The 21,961-nt window shown below is 42.6% G+C and overlaps 1 protein-coding gene and 1 long non-coding RNA gene across 3 annotated transcripts in view; one reads left to right on the forward strand and one right to left on the reverse strand.

The window, feature by feature from the left end:
- Nucleotides 1-21,961, forward strand: part of PLXNA2 (plexin A2) — a 400,950-nt gene that overhangs the window by 99,313 nt on the left and 279,676 nt on the right. The gene's annotated exons all lie outside the window — the stretch shown is intronic.
- On the reverse strand, nt 15,903-19,863 carry LOC310709470. Its single transcript, XR_014527545.1, has 3 exons — nt 19,767-19,863; nt 17,425-17,509; nt 15,903-16,043 (listed from the first exon to the last, which is right to left on the reverse strand). It is a non-coding gene; the product is annotated as an uncharacterized lncRNA (long non-coding RNA).

Here is a 21,961-nt window from a genome sequence, read left to right on the forward strand (position 1 = left end):
TGTAAGTCACACGCTCCTCCTCCTCTGGACAGCCTGCACTCTGATCTGTCCTTGCCCAACCTTTGGGCACTGCAGTCCTTTTTTGCTATTTCTAAGGGGCATGTGAGTTGAGGCAAGGTGATGTCTGAGTAAATTGACCTTGACAGAAATCTATAACTACTGGTGCCCCAGAGGTACAAATGTCTGAAGATGGAAACAAACCGGTTGCATTCTGGAATCTATTTCCATCCTTGCATTTGCACAGTTTTAAAAATATATTTTTTAAATGTTATCAGAATCATCTTTCTACATAATGATTCCGCTACATAGATTCAAGAGTTCTAACAATGTGTCCAGCTGTATTTACTGCTGATTTGGTTCCCTGGTTCCCATTATCAATTGTGTGGGTGGACAGGGAACACCATGAAGTGTAGTCCTTGGCATGTTGACTCTTAAGTGACTGAATGCATCTGAATGCATCCATCTTCAAGTCAGACACTACAGACTTAAATTGCCTTCATGGTTGTTTCCTCTTTCTAGAGAATCATGGGGACTGTTCTGCGGCACTCGGAAGGGGCTAGAAACTTCTTAGCACAAAATTCTCAACACCTCACCATTGGGTATTTGGGGAAAGCTATGGAAGCAGAATTGATATAAAGCCAACATACCGTAAGTTTGTAGCATAGATAGGCTTAGAGGACAATTTGTGACAGCGACAACACAATGCTTTTGAAGAAAGATATGGTATAACTTGCTCCATTCCACCTAAAATTTTGCCATATTCTCTGAACTACTAATATGTTATGACAGATAGTTCAGCATAGACCAGGAAGAATTGGGTTGAAGTTCCACCTTTCTTTAGGCAAGTTACTGCCTCTCCCCCTCAGACTAGCATTGTTAAAATGAGAATAGTAGCTGGTTGTCTGCATGAGGATCTGTTAAAGTGTGGATCACTAAGAATATTGGCCCAAGTCTTCCAGATTCCGTTTTGAACTCCTTACTCCATCTTGAAGTACCTAAGCAAGTGGCTTCTCCAATAGCTTTTCCTCACAATATTTCCCATTTCCATTTAGCTATCTTTCACAACTCCAAGTTCTCTTTCCAACAGCAGTTGTATAGCACATGTTTGATGAGATCAAACATTCAAAAGCATTTGCTTTTATGGACACAAGCCCTTTTCATCAGCTAGATGAACTGAGATTTTTTTTCCCCATCTATATAAAGGAGAAAAATGTACAGTATGGTGGGAGATTAATGGCAATGAATAAAAAAAAAAAAACAGCCAGTGATAATTACAGTAATAATTACATTTATATCCTAGTCCCACCTTTCAAAGTGAAACATATGGTTCTCCCCTCCATTTCTTCCTCACAACAACCCTGTGAGGTATGTTAGGATGAGAGACAGTGACTGGCCCAAGGTCACCCAGTGAGCATCATGGTTGAGTGGGGACTTGAACCCTGGTCTCCCAGGTCCTCGTTCAAGATAAGCACTACACTGCAGTGGCTTAATTAGAGTACAGGATGTTAAATGAGCACACCTTTAAGAATAGCAGATTGGTGTTAATTTACTTAGCACTGAGGAAATGATTGTAATAACATTTGTAAGCGGGGCAGGAACCCAATCAGAAGAAACAGCCATCAATAGTCCAAAGGTCTATGAAAGCTTGTTTCATAGTTCCTAGTCTTAAAGCTGCAATAAGACTCTTTGCTGTTTTTGCTGCAAGAGACTAACATGGTTACCCCTCTGGAAATTCATAAAGGAAAAGTAATAGTAGAAGGAATAAATATTAATTGATCTCACACATGAAGCATTTTTGTCCAAAATTTGATGGCATGGTCTATTATGGTTCAAGATAATCCTCAATCAAGTGAATAGGAACAAAAGAAGACACTTTGTAGTGAATCAGACCATTGGTCCATTTACCTCCATATTGTCTGCATTAACTGGAAGTGGTCCTCTAGTGTTTCAGTCAGGAAATGTTCCCAAACCTACCAGAAGATGCTGGAATATTCTGCATGCAAAGCAGATCCCTCCCCCAAAGTGGATCAGCAGTCCCTTGCTGAAATTTATTTGACTTGGTTGCATCTGTGGCAATAAGTTCCAGGGTTCAGTGCCCAAGTTGACAACCACAGAACTCTGCTTCATGTCTTGCCATTCTCATGTGACTGGGGGATATGTAGATGTTGTGGTTTTGCCTTCCCAGCTGTTCTCCAGCTGTGCTGCAGCCTGAGGCAGATGGATATTCAACCAGAGGGTTCTTTTTTTTCAGACAAGTTCTCTCTTTTCTTCTGGCTTTTGTTAAGGCTCAGCAGTGAGGAGAATTACAATCCACAAACATTCCATCTAATTTTAAACTGTGTAAATTATTTTTTAAAAATAAGCAATGAGTTATTTTAGGAACGGGTAGCATGTTAATTTAACCAGGATGGGTGGCTTTGCCTTCCCCGACTTAACGGCTTTTGTATTGTGCTTGATTATTTTCCTTTTAAATTGATGGTCCTACCCTGGCTGCCCCATCACCCACATCTGCACAACTATTCTTTCCTATTTTGAACACAGACATAGACTGCCAGCACAGCTGTGCTTCTGGTGACTTATTTTCTCTCTTTGTAAACAGAATCACATAACTATCTCCCTTACATGTACAATATATGTGCTGTAATTGTTGCTCCTTTTAGTTGACTAGGAAGCTGCTGCAGTTTAGCCAATGCAATAATTACTGGGGTTCTCTTATTGCTCATAATACTGAAAATTGACCATATGTGTAGTGGGAGGATGTGTCATGAAGGTGCAGCTGTAGCCCAAGGCATCCTTAACTCATCAGTCTATAAATAAACTCAGAAAGCTACAGCAGTTGCACAGAGTTTACAGATCCTTCTTCTGTTTTAGTGTATGGGTCATTGCTTATTTACATAGTACTATAGTGATCTACCCCAAATTGTACTCTTGCTGCATTTTGTGGAAAATATTCTGAATGTTGCTTGCTCTGAATTAAAAGCTAAGCAAATTTCCTCAGACAAAAATGCTGGTGAGGTCATAAATGTCTGTTTATAATTTCCCACTCTCTGTCTACATTTTGTTTTCATTCTCTTCAGTCTGTTTTATTTTTTATTTTTCCATTTGTTGAAGTGGTAAGGGGGAAGAAAGAGATGTAAAGTAGTAGGTAATCAGAGCTGCTTCAGAAGTTCCAGTTTGTTCTTCCCAAGATTGGTCCTGCAAGTAAATGATCCCTGTACAATAACTTATGTCTTATGAAGGGGTAAGACACATGTGTATATGAGGATCAGATGTAGGGCACACTGACAATTATGGAATGGCTTAGCATATCCAGGTATGGCTTGTGCATGGCTGTGGGTATAAAGCTTTGTCCCACTATTATTATCGTCACTTGCTACAGTGCTCTTGTTAGCAAGATCCTTTTAGAAAAGATCCATATAATTATGGAAAGTTTGCTGGCATGTCACATGTACCTCCCGGCTTATGTTCAATATGATGTATTCTAGGAATAATATAATAGCTCTTGGATTTTTAACTTGATTGGGTTTCAGCTGCTGCAGTGTGAATGGCCATCTTCGTGGCAGTTTCCAGCTGCTCAATCAATCCCGAGCTGTCCATCTCCTGCACCGTGGCATTATTCTATCCTTTATTATTACAGAGCAGTGGTTCAGCAATGGTTCCTGCATGTGGATGGCTAGATCGATAGATAGATAGATCTCACCCTGATATTTTATGAGAGGGTGATACAGTGGTACCTCTGGATGCGAATGCAACCTGTGTCTGCGTGTGCCGCGATTCGCCGCTTCCGCACATGCGTGTGATGTCATTTTGACCATCTACGCATGCACGAGCAGCAAAACCCGGAAGTAACACACTTCATTACTTCCAGGTCGCCACAGTGCGCAACCCAAAATTACTCATCCCGAAGCTTTGAGCTCATTGCTTGCACCTGATACTGTCACCAAAATGCTGTTGAGGTTGCTCATAGGACCGGTCCATAATCCTTAGGAGTGGGATGAGGTATTATTGAGCTGCTCTTGGCTGGAAAATGTCATTTGGGTAGTTTTGATGCCAGTTTGTGTTAAGTGACAAACATGGCCATTCAAACCCTATTCTCTATTGCTTTAATCTAGGTGGAAAAATAATTTAGTGCTTTGGAGAGCAGCAAGCCTACATTTTGATTTCTTCATTGTAATACATCTAGCCTCCAAGGATTCTGTTGAGGACTGTCCAAAATAAATAGATTAAGATGAGGAGGGTAGACAAGGGACTCCGTGCTATACAATGTAATTCAGTGCTGATTGCACTGAGCAGGAGAAGACCCTCCCTTGGTGACATGGTGCAGCTCATTCACTGATTATTCATATTCTATGTGAATTGTGCAGTTTGCATAGTGATTTATTCATTTTCTTCGAAGTATCAAAGATGGGATGCCAATTATTATTTATTTTCATTTACAATCTGCCTAAAAATATACCAATCCTAATGGGCCAATCATCTGGTCTAGTAGTGAGAAGCCAAGGTTCATGTGTGGAATTTAATTAGCTCCCAGGTGTTCAAAATGAAAAGGAATCCATACGTTTCTGGTAAGAAATGCGAACGAGAGTCCATGCTTGGCACATTATATTAAATTATATATGTGTACACTTCAGCATGGCAAAGAGAGTAAAACAGACAGTTTAACTTTTCTAAACTGGGTATCCTAAATGTTTTGGAGAAACATGAAGGGAATGCAATTTTTTAAAAAATAGGTGTTTTATGAAACTTAACAGGTAATTTATCATTTCTTTTGGGAGATGCTCAGTTCAGTGTCACAGTTATCAGGGCCTGATTGTATACAGAATTAGGTGCTGAATCAGTGGACTTACATATGCCTAATTCCACATTAGAGTGCAGAATTGCTTTATGTAATACATTATTTATGTGTGGGTGTTTGGAGTAATGACTCTGTGCGGAGACATCTAGGACTACTTCCTAATGAGGTTTGGACTGGGCAGCTGACCTACTTCCTTAGCTGGGGGATCCAGAAGATGGTGTGCTCCTGGAGGCTGGTGAAATATGACCCTCAAGACTGAACTATTTCAGTGTGCTCTATGAGTACTTCCTTTGAGGTTGTTCTGGAAGCTACAGGCAGTAGAAAATGCAGAGACAATTGGATGGTTGTATGCCTCCTTCCAGCAACTCCTGCAGCCAAGCTGATGCCATATTGCTTTCCTTTCCTTTGGACCATATCACTGAGGCCGAGTGGGGTCTTGTTCTCTGGGCAGCCCAGGACCTCCACATACACTGACTAGGCTTGCACCCTAGAGAGGTCACTTCAGTGCTGCTACTGCAGTGGTTTGACTTCACCCCCAGAGGTGCACTCAGTTGTCTCTCGAGATTGGTGGGTGCCAACAACAACAACAGCAGGCTACTAGGTACATGTTCCCCAGTTCTGAAAGTGTTTTACTGGCTATCTATATGCTAGCAGGCCAAGTTCAAGGTACTTCTGCTAACATGCCAAGCTCTATATGGCTCAGGACCTGTGTCTGATGAAACACATTCTCCTATAAGTACCTGTGCCCAGACATTTAATCTATCATTCTCTTGATGCTGCTGCATTTGCCCTGAATTCAATATGCAGCAACCCAAAACAAACCATTCTTGTTACAAGCTATGAAACTCCCTTCCCTTCCCTTCTCTTCCCTTCTCTTCCCTTCCCGATAAGACCTGTCGCAACCCCTATGACAGTGTTTCCCAACCTTTTTTGGGCAAAGGCACACTTGTTTCATGAAAAAAATCTCGAGGCACACCACCATTACAGCCCCGTGACGTCAGCGCGCAGCGTCACGCCGGGAGGGACATGAATTGCTAGCAAATTACATAATCACCTCCTTGAGGGCTGGCTCATCTTCTCCGAAGGCAGAACCCCATTAATTAACAGCACAGACTCACACCATAGCCAAGACGAGGGGGGGAAACCTCAGTCATGCACAGTCATGCACATGTGGGGGCTAAATGAGGACGAAGACCAGGCAGAGAGCAGGGTTCAAATCACCCCACCTGGCCAGGACAATCCCTGGGTGCTCCCTTGGGCCACTCGCCTGACCCACCTCGCAGGGCTGTTGTTGCGAGGATAACACGGGGAGAACCACGCGCACCCCCGGGAGCTCCTTGGAGGAGAAAGCGGGCGATGAATGCAATGCACGAAATATATGAGAGGTGACCAGGTTTTGCAGGTGAGGGGCCCCCGCCAGTCTCCGCTTCCAACACCCGGCGCAACGACGCCGAAGTTTCCCCCCGGGCTCGGCTCGGGGAGCAGCGCTGCTCCCCCCCGGCTCCCCTTCGCCCTCCCGGTTCTCTCTGCCGCCCACTGGGGACCCCCCTCACCTGCCAAGTCCAGAGCGCCGGTGGAAGTTGCATGCATGCATGCAGGGCGCCGCGTTGCCATTGCATTGCACTGCACTCCATGCAACGCCTGCACGCATGCATTGCCTTGCACGCCCGCCAAGGGGTCTCCCCGCGGTCCGATGCGTCCCCTCCGGCGCGGATGCAGCATTGCAAAAATAGAAACCCCCCGACGCAGCCCTACCTGGGGGGCAGCCTCCGCCTCCGCCGCTCCGCCTCCGCGGGGATCCCCGGGCTCCATCCTGCCGCCCAATCTCCGCGGGGGCGCAGGCAGGCTGCGTGGGGTCTGCGCGGAAGAGCCCCTGCCCGCCCGGCCGCCGCCGCTGCGCTCATTCCATGGCCAGGAGAAGAGCGCTTCAAACAAAACGCCCGGCCCGCCAGGCCACACTGGGAAACGTAGTTCGCGCACCCCGCGCGGGCGCGGAGCCCAAGGGCGAGGGGACTACGGATCCCGGCAGCCCCCGCGCCGGGGATGGAGGGGGAGAGGCCGGGTGCAGGGATGGAGGGACGGGTGGGCGAGCGAGTGAGTGAGTGGCAGCCGCCAAGCCTTGGCCGAGAGCCAGGAAGGGCCTCCCTGGAGGAGGAGGAGGGAGGCGCAGAGCGGGAGGGAGGGAGGGAATCCCAGGGGTCATCTAGTGACGGCGCCCCAATCGAAAATTTGACTTAAAAAAAAAATCTTTTGAATTTTTTAATTTTTCCCGCGGCACATCAGGCAACATCTCGCGGCACACTAGTGTGCCGCGGAACAGTGGTTGGGAAACACTGCCCTATGAGGCTTTGCCACCATTTAAAATTATATATTTTTGCTCAGGCTTTTGGTTGATTTCCCCCCCTCCTCTGCCATTTGTCTTTCATATTTTTATTTTCAGTAGGTGCGGCGGTTTCTTTGAAGTGCTGTGGATTGTTTCAGCCCTGTAGTGTGGTTTTAAGTTGTTCAGATTGGTTTTTTTTATGCATAATTTTTATTAATTTGCGTAGTACAAAATACAAAATACAGAAAAAGATTCAGTTCTCATTTTCACAGACTTTTAGTATGACTTCCTTCAACCTTTCCACAAATCATCCGTTATAATCTTTATGAAGGTTCGCATTTCCTGTTTTATATTGCCATTATTCATCACAGTTCTTCCAATTCTCTTTAGACAATAACCTTTTCTTTTTACAGAGCTCCTTTAAAGCCCACTAGTGTTATCTGTCCGTCACTTAGATTTTCCAGATATTTCGTAAAGCTTTCCCAATCCTTAATGAACCTCTAGTCTTTTGAGTATCTAATTTTCCCTGTCATCTTATCCATCTCCGCATAATCTAACAGTTTTGCTCTCCATTCCTCAATAGTCGGTAAGCCCTCTGATTTCCAGTTTTGAGCTAGTAAAACTCTTGCTGCTGTTGTTGCATACTGGAACAACTTATGATCTTTCTTCTTTATCTCCTTTCCTACCAATCCCAACAAAAAAGCCTCGGGTTTTTTAATAAAGGTATATCTTAAGATTTTCTTCATTTCATTATATACACTCTCCCAAAACCCTTTAACTTTTTGACATTCCCACCACATATGGTAGAAGGACCCCTCCCTTTCCTTGCACTTCCAGCATTTATTGCAGATTCCATACATTTTGGCCAATTTTGCAGGAGTCATATACCATCGATAGAACATTTTCATTAAGTTCTCCTTTAATGTCACACAAGCTGTAAACTTAAGATGTTTTTTCCAAAGTTTCTCCCATTCTTCGAAATATATATTGTGACCAATATCTTTAGCCCAATATATCATCACCGACTTTACTTCCTCGTCTATTAAATTCCATTCCAATAGCTGATTGTACATTTTCAATAGGATTTTATAGTTATTGTTCAGTATCTCTGTCTGGAATCTAGAATCTTTATCAGCATATCCTTTGTCTTTAATGTCTTTTCTAAACATTCCATTTATCTGGAAGTAGTGCATCCAATCATAGACTTTCTCTATGTTGTTCAGATTGTTGTTGTAAACTGCTTTGGTGGGAACATGACCTCAAAAGTAGTCTATAAACCTCATAAGCATGACTAGCTCTACCACTTGAATGCTGCCCGGGGCATGATGAAGCACTGTATGGGAACTCAGGAAGTTACATTATGCTGAGTCAGATTATCTGGCTCAGTGTTGTATACATCTGCTTTCCATATGTTTTGGACCACAGCACCCATTAGCCCCAGCCAGTCCTGATGTGAGTTGTAGTCCAACACATCTGGAGAGTACCAGGTAGGCAAAGGCTGGTATACACAGTCTAGCAACAACTCTACAGGAGTTCAGAAAGGGTTCTCCCTGTCCCCAACTTGGAGATGCCAGGGATTGAACTTGAGACTTTATGCATGCTATAGCTCTTTCCCTGAAGATTATTGGTGATAAATAGCAGTAGTAGCAGTGGTGTTTCTGTTCTCTTACAAGCAATACATTCCCAATATTTGGGGGGTGGTTTGGATGTGGATAATGGGTTTTATTTTAATTAATTGATTGATTTTTTTGTTAGCGTAATGCCATGTCAAAAATCCATCTGTGCCAGTACTTGGTCCAAAGGGTGGGATGGAGCTCTTGTGGAGTGACCAATATAGACACACATCTAAGAAACAGGGGTATGTGTGAGAAGTGTACATATTGGAGAATCTTCTTGCATATTAAAGAAGGTGGCTGCAGTAGAAGATGCTAGGGGACCTGAGATTTTGCTATCCAAACCAATGTTTAAAAAGAAGAAGCCTGGAAGCATGTTTAAAATGCTATTGGGAGATTCTTAGGTTCACATCCTAATTAACAGAAGCAAATACAGAAATGGTGCTAAGCAAAGGCTACATGTATTAGCATTTAATTATATAACAAAACCCAAGTCTATTATAGTCACTCCTGGGAACAAAGATAGCAGGCAATGTAAGGTGGACTGGAGTTACATTTTTTAAATAAAAAAATCTGTAATGAATTAATTTAAATATATACTATATTGCCTGTCTCCAATGGGGACATCTGAAACTGTAGATGGACTACAGAGCTGAGTTATGGTCAGGTTAGTTAGTTGCCTGCTCCTTCCCTGACCTCTGTTCTACACCAAATGATAAATTTGTCGCTATTTGCACATAGGGCCAGTAGCTGTGCTTCTCTAAGGATAGAATGAGTAGTTTTAAGAAACAGATTCAGTGGCACTTTTTCATCTTGTCAAGAGGAGCACATTGAGCTCTTTGGTGTGAATTGCATTCATTGTGATTAACCCTGCAGGTCCTTATGTTAACACACTGATAGTTTTCATAGGGTTTAGATGGCTAGGAAATGACCTACAAGCTACAGTCCTAAACACACTAGGAATCAAGCCCTATTGAACATAGCAAGCATGAAGAGGATTGCGCAGTTAGAGCTTGATTGATTGAGCAATCTATTTAATTAATTAATCTTCCTTATCACCTGCCCTTCACTGAATGGTCCTAGGATAGGTTACAAAAATATCATAATTAAAACAAGTAGAAATGATACTAAAATCAAAAATTGAAATCACAAACCTAACCAATGTGTCATAATGATGGCAAGAATCTCTTTCCTCCTGCCTCTTCCAGGTAGGAAGGGATTTTAAAAAAGTTGTGGATATGGTTATGTGGGTGTAACAGGAGAAACAACTATTTTTGCTTAGAATGCTGATACCTGGATATGTGACTATGTAATTCCAATGATCTGGCAGGAATGTATTTTCATGCTCCTCTGAATAGATACATTCTTTAAAATGTGCATTATCAATTACTGATTGCTTTTTTGCCTCAAGCGAAACAGCATAAAGACAATCCTTCTCAGGGCATGACCTCTTTACACTAGAGAATGATTGTGGTGGCATTTCTGAAAGTATGAAATGTTAACTTTTGAGCATTCATAAATTATGCATTCTGGTGTAAAATTACGCAAGCGTGCTTGTGTGAATAAAGGGGGACTCATAAGTGTCCCTTTGTGAAAGGAACCTTTGTTACCATAGCTTCCATTGTGAGTTGTGAGCTCTTTGAAACCAAACAAATATGGTGCTCTAAACCTGAATGGGTATAACCCAAGTCAACTTTGATCCTGAACCATTGGGGAAGCATTCATACATTGTTTCCAAAACTGTACATATCTGGTTCAGGGAGATGTGGTTATTGATCATTTCATTACATTACTGATCATATTGCATTGCACTTCTGTCCAACGAAGGTCTATATTGATCCATCAAACTGAATCGAAAAGCATATGCCCAGGAGAGCTCTGTAACATCACAGCATGGAACGTCCATACTTTTGGATCTCCTTTCCCCATCTTCTACATGTGCTACCTGTCTTGTGTGATATCTCTGCATTCTGAGACGGGTTTTGGCTCTCTTAACACAGGCAGATAGACTTATCTAGGTGAGAATGCTCTGGGGCTTTATGATGTAGGATGTAGTTAAGGACCAGTTAGGTAGTACTTTGGCTTGAGGTTGTACAGTCTGACCACTTGAAACCTTCAAGCTCCATGCAGGTCTAAATGTGGAATTATCTTTGTGTTTTATTTACCCCCCAAAATTAGTAAACATAAAAAAATAATGGATTGGGGAAGAGATCCTTATTTGAGCAGAATATTCCAAGTCTTGCTGACACATAGAGTCCATGGCATATGATTTTGCCAGCACAAGAGACTTAATATGAGGCATGATACTAAGCTAAGATGACGGAGGGTCTGATCAAGCCTTGAATCTCCTATAATGTTCCTATGTCAATAAACCCTTGCAGAAACAAATGGTGCACTGAGCTAAATGCTCTTCTTCTCTTCTCTGGGCAATCAATATCCCTGAAGAACAGAATGCAATCCCTCGCTGTTTGAGAGATAATTGAAAAAGTCCAGGAATGTAAATAATTAACACTATTTGTAGGATATGGTGAGCTCTTTCCCTAGTGCCTTGTCGGAGTAAGTTTGTACCATCTGATTGATCACAATTTTGATTGATGTCTTAGTAATTCTCAAAACCTCCCATTCAGGTGACAGTACATTGGCCATAGAGTGGTTGTCTGGACCCAACTGATGGCTTGCTTACAGAAAATCAACTCTGCTTTTGGGGCACTATATGTGTGAGGGACAGAGAGAGGGAGAAGTATTAAAATGGAAAGTGTTGTAAAGATACAGATCTTCTAAAGGATATGTTGCTGCTTTTCCTGTTTTCTTGTACGACAACACAACTGTGGTGCACAAAATCGCTGAATTATAGGACTGGAATGTCCTCAAAGTCATGCACTTGACAGAGTGAGGGGAGTTGGGGATGTATAAGCAAGGGCATACCATAGATCATTTCAACAGCATGTCAGGATACAGCCCCAGGAGTATACACAAGCCCAAGCCCCAGACTGTTTACCTGTGTAGAATCTGTGCAGCCTTCACAAACACATAAGCAGAAACATCCAGGGTGTGAAAGGTGACACAAAAATGCAAGTGGTTCTAAAACTGTGGCTCGAATGACAGGTTTGTTCTTTACAGCATTTCTCACTGAAATAACATCCTTTCCCCTTAGCACATAGTACATAGTTCTAGGGGCCAACTGACCACAGTCTTGAAGGTTATCCTCCTCTGGCATGTTGCTTTTGTGAAGAACAGGTGATCAAAAAAAGCAACCTAACATATTTACTGTGCTTAGGGGTAATTAAGTTCAATCGGACTTCAGATATTAGAGTTAAACTGTTAAAATAGACATATAATCCGTAATAGGGAAAGGCCACTGGTTTTAGGGTAGCCATGTGTCTTGCTTTACAGAGGACAGCCCTCTATTTGAAGACATCCTCTTGATATCCAGTTTAAAGATAACTACAAGAAAGGAGTGCAGACTCTTGAAGTTGACTGTCAGCAGTTAGCAACTGGACAGCAGATTGAGCAGACAATCGAGTTACTTCTAAGTGGCTACAAGCCTCTGTATACCAGTTGCTGAGAATCATATGGGGAGAGTGCTTTCTGGTTGTGAGCTTCCTATAGGTGGCTGGTTGGCCACTGTGATAACACAGGATGCTGGTCTACATGGGGCTTTCTTCTGATCCAACAGACTCTTCCTCTGTTCTTATGAAGTGTCATTCCCAGAGGCATTTAGAAGGGCAGGGGACTGATGCTCACCAGCCAGGGTGGCACTGTGGTCTAAACCACTGAGCCTCTTGGACTTGCTGTTAGGAAGGTCGGCGGTTCAAATCCCTGCGACGGGGTGAGCTCTAGTTGCTCTGCCCCAGCTTCTGCCAACCTAGCAGTTCAAAAGCACGCCAGTGCAAGTAGATAAATAGGTACTGCTGCAGCAGGAAGTTAATCGGCATTTCTGTGCACTCTGGCACTTGTCACAGTGTACCGTTGTACCAGAAGCGGTTTAGTTATGCTGGCCGGAAAGCTGTCTGTGGACAAACGCCAGCTCCCTTAGCCTGAAAAGTGAGATGAGTGCCGCACCCCATAGTCACCTTTGTTTGAACTTAACCGTCCTTTACTTACCGTCCTTTACTTACTATTAAGTGTCATTCCCAGAGGCATTTAGGAGGGTGGGGGACTGATGCTCACCAGCCAGTGGTGTCATGTGGTGTGTTGCTGCCACTGATAAGATCTGCCTGAACTCTCTCTCTCATATACACACATCACCAAAATGAATTGTAGCATTATTCCCAAGGGCATTTGGGAGAGGTGAAAGGTGGCTACTATTTCATAATTTCTGGAAGACTACCACTGTAATGGTGGTGGGGGAAAAAGAAGCTTAAGTTTTGCTTAAACCCCACCCCCACCCAACTCCATCAAAATTTAAGCAGGCTTCCAAGCTGGCTGCTGCCAAAACAAAGGCTAAATTTTGCTTTGAAATGAAGATGGGAGTTTCCAGAATTTGGGGAGCTCAGATTCTCAGAATAAACAAGTGATTAAGATAAATGCAAAAGTTGGCACTTGCACATTTCCCCTTGCCTTCTATGCTCATTGATCCTTCAGATTTGGCCCCAGTAGGGAACAGGCACCTTAACCCCTGCATCAAAAGCTTTGTCATCCTGAGAAAGAAGAAGAAGATGATGCAGCTATTGATAAAGAAAATGCCTAACCCACTGCAGTGCAATGAAAAGATTAAGTGTGGGGACTTGGCTGAGATCAATTGTAATGGCTTTGACCCTGCCATGTGTAAAGCATCTAGGGCAAATGCAGAGTGACAGGTTAGGGGTCACTGATTTGGAGCATCAAGGAATCAGAAGAGATAATAAGCAGACCCTCTCCCTTCCAGGTGAGTGCCTTGCAGGATCAGCCACAAAGCCAAATTTACCAAGGCAGAAAGACCCATGGCTGAGCTTAATGGGGCATGCCAGCTACTTGCGTCATCTGTTTTCAAATAAGGGCTCTGTGCTTCAGAATTGGGGCGGGGGGGATAGGAAGGAGATTTTTTTATTATTTAAATCACTGGAACTAGTTTATCTAGAACTTTCAGTCATTCTCAGATACAGTGATTTGGCCTTACTGGGTTGAATTCTTATATGTTAGATGGGAGATGAATGAAACTGCAATCACTATGAAGTTGCATTCCTTTGAAATGTTTCGGGGCAAAAGGACAAGGCCTTATCTGTGCTGGAATAAGTGATCACGTAGCTACACTAATGCAAACTGATGAGGTGCAGGCCAAGGGTACATAAGAACTCCATGTATGACCTCGAACATTTAGACCTATTATTCAGCATAGGATTGCCTACATGTTTTCAGAGACTTAAATTGCCTTAGCAACCATCAGAAGACTGCACAGTATTTATCTTTCCGAGAGGCAGACTGCAATCAGATCCTTAAGGAATTAGAATTACCTGTGCAAGCTCATCAGGCATTTGAGGAGGGGATAGGCTGGCAGAATTGCAACAGAGGGCAGTCCACCCCTAGTATTTTGGTGCAGGTGAATGCTTTTTAATCTATCTCTGCTTGCATGGTGGCACTTTTTTGATATTTTATGCTAACTTCCCACCCATCCCCCACCAAGGGTACATAGGGTATGTTTATGGCATCAAGTGCTTTTCCAACTCCATAGGATGACACTTTGAAGTCCCTTCCCAGCATCTGCTCTGTGCAGCTTGTTTGCTTAAACAGCTGCCACTTATTGCCCTTGGGGTAGCAGCACATTATGGGCTAACTGATTTCGGTCCTATAAAGAATAGGAAGTGCTATGTCAATATAAGTCAGTCTTGTATTATTAACAATAAACGGTGTAGTATGTACTGTGGTATATAGACTCATAAAAATAAAGTAGCTACACTCCATAAGGAAGAGGAATAACCGACTAGATATAACTATAAGGTGTCTACTTACATACTCATCTCACTAAGAAATATATTGATGGTTTTCTGCTGTCTGGTTAAAAATCATCTTCTGTGAGTAAGACTCTACTGGTGATATCATCATGTGAAAGACTCCCTGCGGGGGATATTTTGACAGAAAGTGTGATAAAGTATAATACTATGGATATCTCCCCCATTTGCTATTTATGAGGGATTCTGTTACCTAGAGGGATTAATCCTCTATCGTTTTACAGTACAATATAGATTTTCCCCACTGTTTCTCTGCATATATAATAAGCTAACATTCTTAAGCATTGCACACTATGTGACATGTTTTGTGGCAGGGGATTTTATATATATATATATATATTGCAAACTAGCAGGGTATTTCCCTTCTCTGTCCTGTCCCAAATCATCACCAACCTGGAAACACAAATTTCAGCGTTTTTAAAAAAGGAGAATTGTTTCTATGTGGGTTCTTTTGGTTTTTTAAATCAGCATGGAAGCACAACTGTCGAGATAAAGAAAATGTGCAGCGGTTCCCTTTTCCTGTGTCAGAAATATGAATCTTGTCCTTCATACACTGCTTTTTTACACTAGAGTTTCTGTCATATGTTGGGCATTTATTTGATTACCATGCTTTATTCTCTGTTGGCTGCACAATGGACCTTCCTCTCCCTGAGCACCATCTAAATCTGTTCTGGGTTTCTCCTTGCTCCAGGGTTTCCTCTGGAGCAGATCTGGGGAGGGTGCAGGTGGCTCATGGAGAGAGTAGAGGCCATAGAGGTGGGCAGTATCCAATGAAGTGCTTCCATCATTGCTATTTATGGTATTCGCATGCCACCAATTTACAAAATGTTCTCTCGGTAGTTCACCAGAGGAAGGGAAGCATGAATAAGAAAAGAAAAAGTAGCAGGATAAAAAGAACGTGTAGCAAAGGAATAACAGCAAAGTGGATACAGTGGTACCTCGGGTTACATATGCTTCAGGCTGCAGACTCCGCTAACCCAGAAATAGTACCTCGGGTTAAGAACTTTGCTTCAGGATGAGAATAGAAACCACGCAGCGGTGGCAGTGGGAAGCCCCATTAGCTAAAGTGGTACCTCAGGTTAAAAACAGTTTCAGGTTAAGAACAGACCTCCAGAACAAATTAAGTTCTTAACCCGAGGTACCACTGTACTAAAAAGCACTAAAAAGCAAGGAGGCTGAGGTAAGAAAATGGGAGACCAAAGAGAAGAAGACTGCAGTAGTCAGAGTGAGAAATCACCAGGGCATGAACCATATATTTGCAAAGAAGATAGAGAAGAAGGATTGTACTATATATTTGTACTGTTGTAAACAGAGGTGGAACATTATCTTCTTTCTTCCCAGCTCCTTTCAGATGTTTGCCTTTTAGAAGGTGGTTTTCACAAAATCTGCAAAATAGAATTGGGATATGAAATATTTGGAGTACAAAATGAGTGGCTTTCCTTTTCCCATTTTACTGTATACAAGACAGGTAGCACCTTGTCCTTGTTAACACCTTTGCTGGTCACTAATGTTCTTTTAGTATGAACTCAGAAAATATGGTTTGAATTAACACTAGTCTCTTTTTTTCAAACCTACAATGAATAAATCTGGGCAAGCTGTAGCAGTACAACAGCCTTCCTTATGAGAATGTTGGCAAATTCTATTTTCACCTGGGCCAGAAACACTCCTGAAACAGCTTTTCTTGGAGCTGCTTATGGCTTCTAACCCAACAGAGGCCAGGCCACACAGAAGGACGCTGTAACCAGTACAAGTCATATGTACAGGTGGACAATTATTTTTCCCCATTCCATTTTGTAATTCCTCCACTGGTTGGCTCTGCCCCACATTTCACTTGGCCTGTGTTTCCATTTTACATGGAAAAATCCTGTAATTTCAGAGGTGACACATACATAGCTTCCACTTGCACAGATTTCCATTTATTGTGTTTGTTTGTGAATCATGTGATTGTGTGCATTATAACACCCAGCTACATATATATATATATGATGTATATGATCATATACACAATCTCATCCTTTTCGTGCAATCTTGACTTGCTAGTGTGAATCCTAACATGAATATAGATCCCCCCACCTCATTCTCTTAAAGGCACAGAGACGGTTTGTCCAGTTTGACAGTACTGTACTGCTTCTAAGTTCTGCATCTAGAAACCTTCTCTACTAAGAGGAGAAAGAGGCACTGTCCATTTCTTTCTTTCTAACCCAGTACCATTGAGGCAGAAAGCCTACTAACAGTAGGTAAAAGCCACTATAACTGTAGCTGTGGCTTAATGGTATATAGTGATGTTTGTTTCTGAGCAAAAACTCTACACAGAGCAATCCAGAACTCTGCAGCTGTTCACTTTCCATCCTCAGATTTGTCTAAGGCTCTCCTAAGAAAGGAAGGTGCTGTGGTCAGAGATTCCATCTTTATCTCTGCTCTCAACTCTTTCAAAGTTCCCAAGGGCCACCATGCCCCCCCCCCAAGAGGCTGTTCTTACCCACCACAAGGATCACATTATACGAGGCACAGGCATTTATTTGAGCATTCCTGCTCCTGGTGCCAGGACTAGCTAAAACCAGATTGTCTAGCATCTAGTATTTTTGAGATATTTTTACACTTAAAAGGTGTGCACAGATGTCTCAGTTCCTCTATCAGAAAAAAAGATATTTTACTCAAGAAGATTTCAACTTCCAAATTAACGTAAGACCGTTATTAGATCAATCAAAATGGCACAACATAGAGTGCATGCTTTTGAGTTCTCAAGTAGATTCAATTCTCACTCACCAGGGATTCCTCTTAAGGCCTAATTCAGCCGACTATGATGGGGGTCCTCAAAGTCTACTTTCTGCAAGTTGACAGACCTGTCGCTCTAATGTGTGAAAATAATTAAGCATTAGGAAAGAAAATTCAATCACAAGGGGAGACAATTTCATTTCTAGCCTCATCTTTCTGGATTGGTTTCCTGGCGCTCTACTGGAAGCCTCAAACACATTTTCTTTATACCTTATGCCATTTATCACTTTAGATTTTCGGCAAATACCGGCAATCACAAATCAGCACATTTTTAATTTGCTGGCATGTTTCAGGCACATAAACATACTACATAATGAAGCAGCCTAGGCTAACACCTAAGATTTAACCAGGAATTCTTAAGATTCAAAGAACTAAGGACTGGGGTGTAGTTCAGTGATGGAGGACATGTATAAGGTTATCTGAAAGAATATATTCTCCTACATGTGCCTACCTGAGCCTTGATATCTCTTCCCTGCTCTGGATTCCCCTGACAAATGAAGTGAGGCTTCTTTAGTAGTGGCACTCCAGCTATGGAATCAGCTATGGAAAAGACTGTGTGGTCTTTTCAGCACTAGGTGAACACCTTTCTATTCGCCAGTAGTGGGATATGTGGGATGGAGCCAGAAAGCCACTCTCCCAACATACATATCACTGCTGCTTACCTGGACAGGACTGGGGTGGGATGATAGCAAAGTCACACCACCATACAGCTGAGCTGGCACAAGCATCTGGTTAACCACAGTGTTTTTGATGAAGGAACTACATGTCCCAGCTTCACTGCTGCCCCAACAATCCAGGTAAGCAGCAGTCACACTGGTATGACTACAATACCCACTGCAGCTATTCATGCAAGGCTTTTAAACAACAAGCTTCACATTCTGGACCTCTCAATTTTAAATTGTTATAAATTGTGCCTTAATGTTTAAGTAATTTTTAAATAGTTTTATCGGTTTATACTGTATTTTAATGTTGCATTTATTATTTATTGCTTTGTAAGCTGCCATGTGAACCTCTGTTATAGGGTGAATATATAAATGTAGATGATGAAGATAATGTCATTCCTAGTTTAAATTTGATATTGAGAGGTTCGGAGGGTGGCAACATGAGAACAGGCTTTTTCTGCAGTGGCTCCCCATCTATGGAATGCTCTCCCCAAGGTAGTTTGCCTGGCGCCTTCATTATACACCTTTAGGCACCAGGCAAACATGTTCCTTTTTAAACCAGGCCTTTGGCTGATCTTATTGACATCCAATGCCCTTTTAGAATGTGGCTCTTTTTGGGGGTTTTTATTAGGTTATTGTTTTTGTTTGATTTTATATGTTGTGGTCTTGTTTGTGAACTGCCCTGAGATCCCTGGGTATATGGCAGTGTATAAATTGAATAATAATAATAAATTACATCGAGAGCTGGAGAGTCGCAGTTAGCCAGATTTGACTCTGTTGGGCCAAGTGGGCCGAATACTCTGAGATATAAGATACAGTAACTTCCTTTACATTTCTGGAGCTGCAGTCCAGTTTTGAACTACAGCTTCCATCACCCTGATCATTGGCCATGCTGGCTGGGGCTGATGAGATTTTGGAGTTCCAAACATCTAGACTGTGTCAGGCCAGAGAAGGAGGTTCACATTGTGCCAAAGCCAGATAGCTTTGGGCATGTCATTATCTTTTCAGCCTCAGTTCCTCATCTGTAAAAATGGAACAGTGATCTATAGCAGTGATTTCACAACAAAGGGGGCTATTTTGGTTGAAAAAACTAATAAACGAGGGTCAAGTAGTGTGTGGTTCAATTCAGCATGGTTAACATAACTGCAGGTGTACCACTCCAGGTGAACTGCTGCCCATGTGGGCTAGACCAACTACATGGGTGAAGTAGATGGTTTTTAAAGAGGATCACACAAATTCATGGGGGATAAAGCTATGAATGGCTATGTTCTATTTCTACTGATGGAGGCAGTATACTTCTGTATTCCAGTTGCTGGAAACCACAAGAGAGTGCTGTTGTACTCAGGTCCTGCTTGCAGATTTCCCATGGAATCTGGCTGGCCACTGTGAGAACAGGATGCTGGACTAGACTGGCCTGATCCAGCAGCCTTCTGCTTATGTTCTTAAGTCTTTCATATTCAGCTAGGATACATGGCCTGGTTTGCCACACATAAATAGCTAATCATATGGAGAGGTAGGCCTGCAGATAGAGTCCTTGGCACCAACTATGTATCTGGGGTAATGTTTGAATTGAACCTAATCAAAATGAATGTAGAGACCCTTGTGTAGAGTGTGTCACAGCACATGTCTCCATTTGAACTACTGTAGCATGAAGCACACAAAAGCCCTCACTTGTCCCCAGTTCCTTCAGTTAGTGTCCCTTTGTTCTCTTCATACTTCCCTTGCATAGTACATTTCCAGCAGGACCACTGACATTGGGTGGACTCTGGGCTGGAAGGCTACTAGAATTAGCTTTCACATTGTGTTTGTTCTGGAAAGATAAGAGGGGAAAGAGTGAGCTGGGAGGGAGGGAGGGAGGGAGGGAGGGAGGGAGGGGAGCAGTGCGGAAGTTATGCATGAATCCATACTGTGAAATTAATACCAAGAGATATGCTCTAGGCTAGCAATATTTCTACGGGATTTATTTTGGAAATGGAATATTTTTACCTCAGGCGATAGACCTGTCTCCCTCACCCCACTGGCTTCCAATCCCGGTGCTGAGGAAGCCAATGGATACATTTTCTGTCGGCTCTGTGGAACAACTCTAGCTTGCAATGTGATACTGAGGAGGAATTTTAATTTCATGCTGTGTACGGCAGGCGCATGCACCAGTAGCAGTTGTATAATTTCAGATATGAATAGATGTACAGTATTCATAAGATGAACGAATGTGTTGCCTGCCATGCAGCTTTCATTTCTTCCGGCCTCTTTGCCATGTGCACATCACCCTTGTTGTCCACTCGTCATTGCTCTTGCTAAAATCGAAAGTATGTCTTTGCCAGATGGACACGTACAGCAGCGAGAGGAGTGTGTCTCTTGGTTACACTACGAGCAAGTTCACGGCCCTTTTGTTGCTTTAATTTCTCTGAGAAGATCCAAACATGATGCTGTTTAGCTTGGAAGGTGATATTTTTAACCTCCTGCCTCTCTTGCTTAGCTTTACAAGCTTTAAACGAGAGCAGCGGTAAGACAGCAGAACCCATTAGTGCTGCTAGGATTACAGGGAGGTTGTTAAATAATTAGCTACTTTATTTTCTTAAGTGAATCACCCACTGGTGGAAATGGTTGGGCTGATGGCCCTGGAGATGTAGGATACTTATTTCCCTGCTTGACAAATCCGATGGTAAAAGCAGTTCTGTTGGTGTTGTATAGTCTATGTGCAAAAGTTTAGGACAAGGGAGTTTCATTCTCTGCATCACTATAAAAGTGTTGCACACAAGAAGAGCCCTGGGTTGATGGCTGTTCTGGCTGAAATCTCAGCTGTAAAACAAATATGCCAAAGCCAAGAAAAGCTTTAAATGTCTTCTAACACCATCTCTGAGATGAACAACTTTGCCTGTTCTCATACTAAACTGTTTGTAAACACAGCCATGCATTTCACCATGTCCATCAAAATCAACAGACTTTGTTGCTTCACAGATGAATAAATCTTCAGCTGTATGGAAGTAGATCTTGCTAATTTGTCTATGTGGTTGGGAAAAGATGAATACCCAAAATCATATGTTGCAGTTGCCAGAGAAGTGAATACAGAGGCAGAAAGCCTAAGGTTTGAGGGATTTATCAATAGAACTAGCAGAATTGGCTGGGATAGGTGGGTTTGTAAATGAGACTAGAAGCATTTGCAACAATACAAATGATCCTTGCTCCTTTTCTCATCTTATCTACTTGACAGCCACTGGCAATGCACTAAGTTGAAACCCAGCAGTGATAGAGCTAGCTATTTGCATTTCCTGCCAACCTGCTTGAAGGATGGCGGAACCCGGCAGAGTCACCAGATGGACCTTGCTTTCTAGAAATTAACAATCCTGATGGATTTGTCAGGTCACCACATCCTCTCTTGACTCTTAATTCCCATCCTGTAATTCATTTTCAAACCACCAGGTGGAGAATGACTATTGTCATTGTCTAAAAGCACTGTTGGTCTTGGTTTGAGGGTTAAGTATCCACCCAAGAAAGAGATGCACAGCTGAAAGAGTAAGGCGGTTCATAGATAGGGTGTTCTGCAATCATCAGTTGCAGGATGTGATTGATTTATTTAGGACAAGCATCACTCATGCTTGATTTACAGTGGTGCCCCGCAAGACGAATGCCTCGCAAGATGAAAAACTCGCTAGACGAAAGGGTTTTGCGGTTTTTGAGCTGCTTCGCAAGACGAATTTCCCTATGGGCTTGCTTCACAAGACGAAAACGTCTTGCGTTTTTTGCAAGTTTGTTTCCTTTTTCTTAACACCGTTAATACAGTTGCAACTTGACTTCGAGGAGCAACTCATAGAACGCGGTGTGGTAGCCTTTTTTGAGGTTTTTGGTGATTTTTGAAGCTTTTCCAA

This window comes from Podarcis liolepis, assembly GCF_965112155.1.
Source record: "Podarcis liolepis genome assembly, chromosome: 6".
NCBI classification, from domain to species: domain Eukaryota; kingdom Metazoa; phylum Chordata; class Lepidosauria; order Squamata; family Lacertidae; genus Podarcis; species Podarcis liolepis.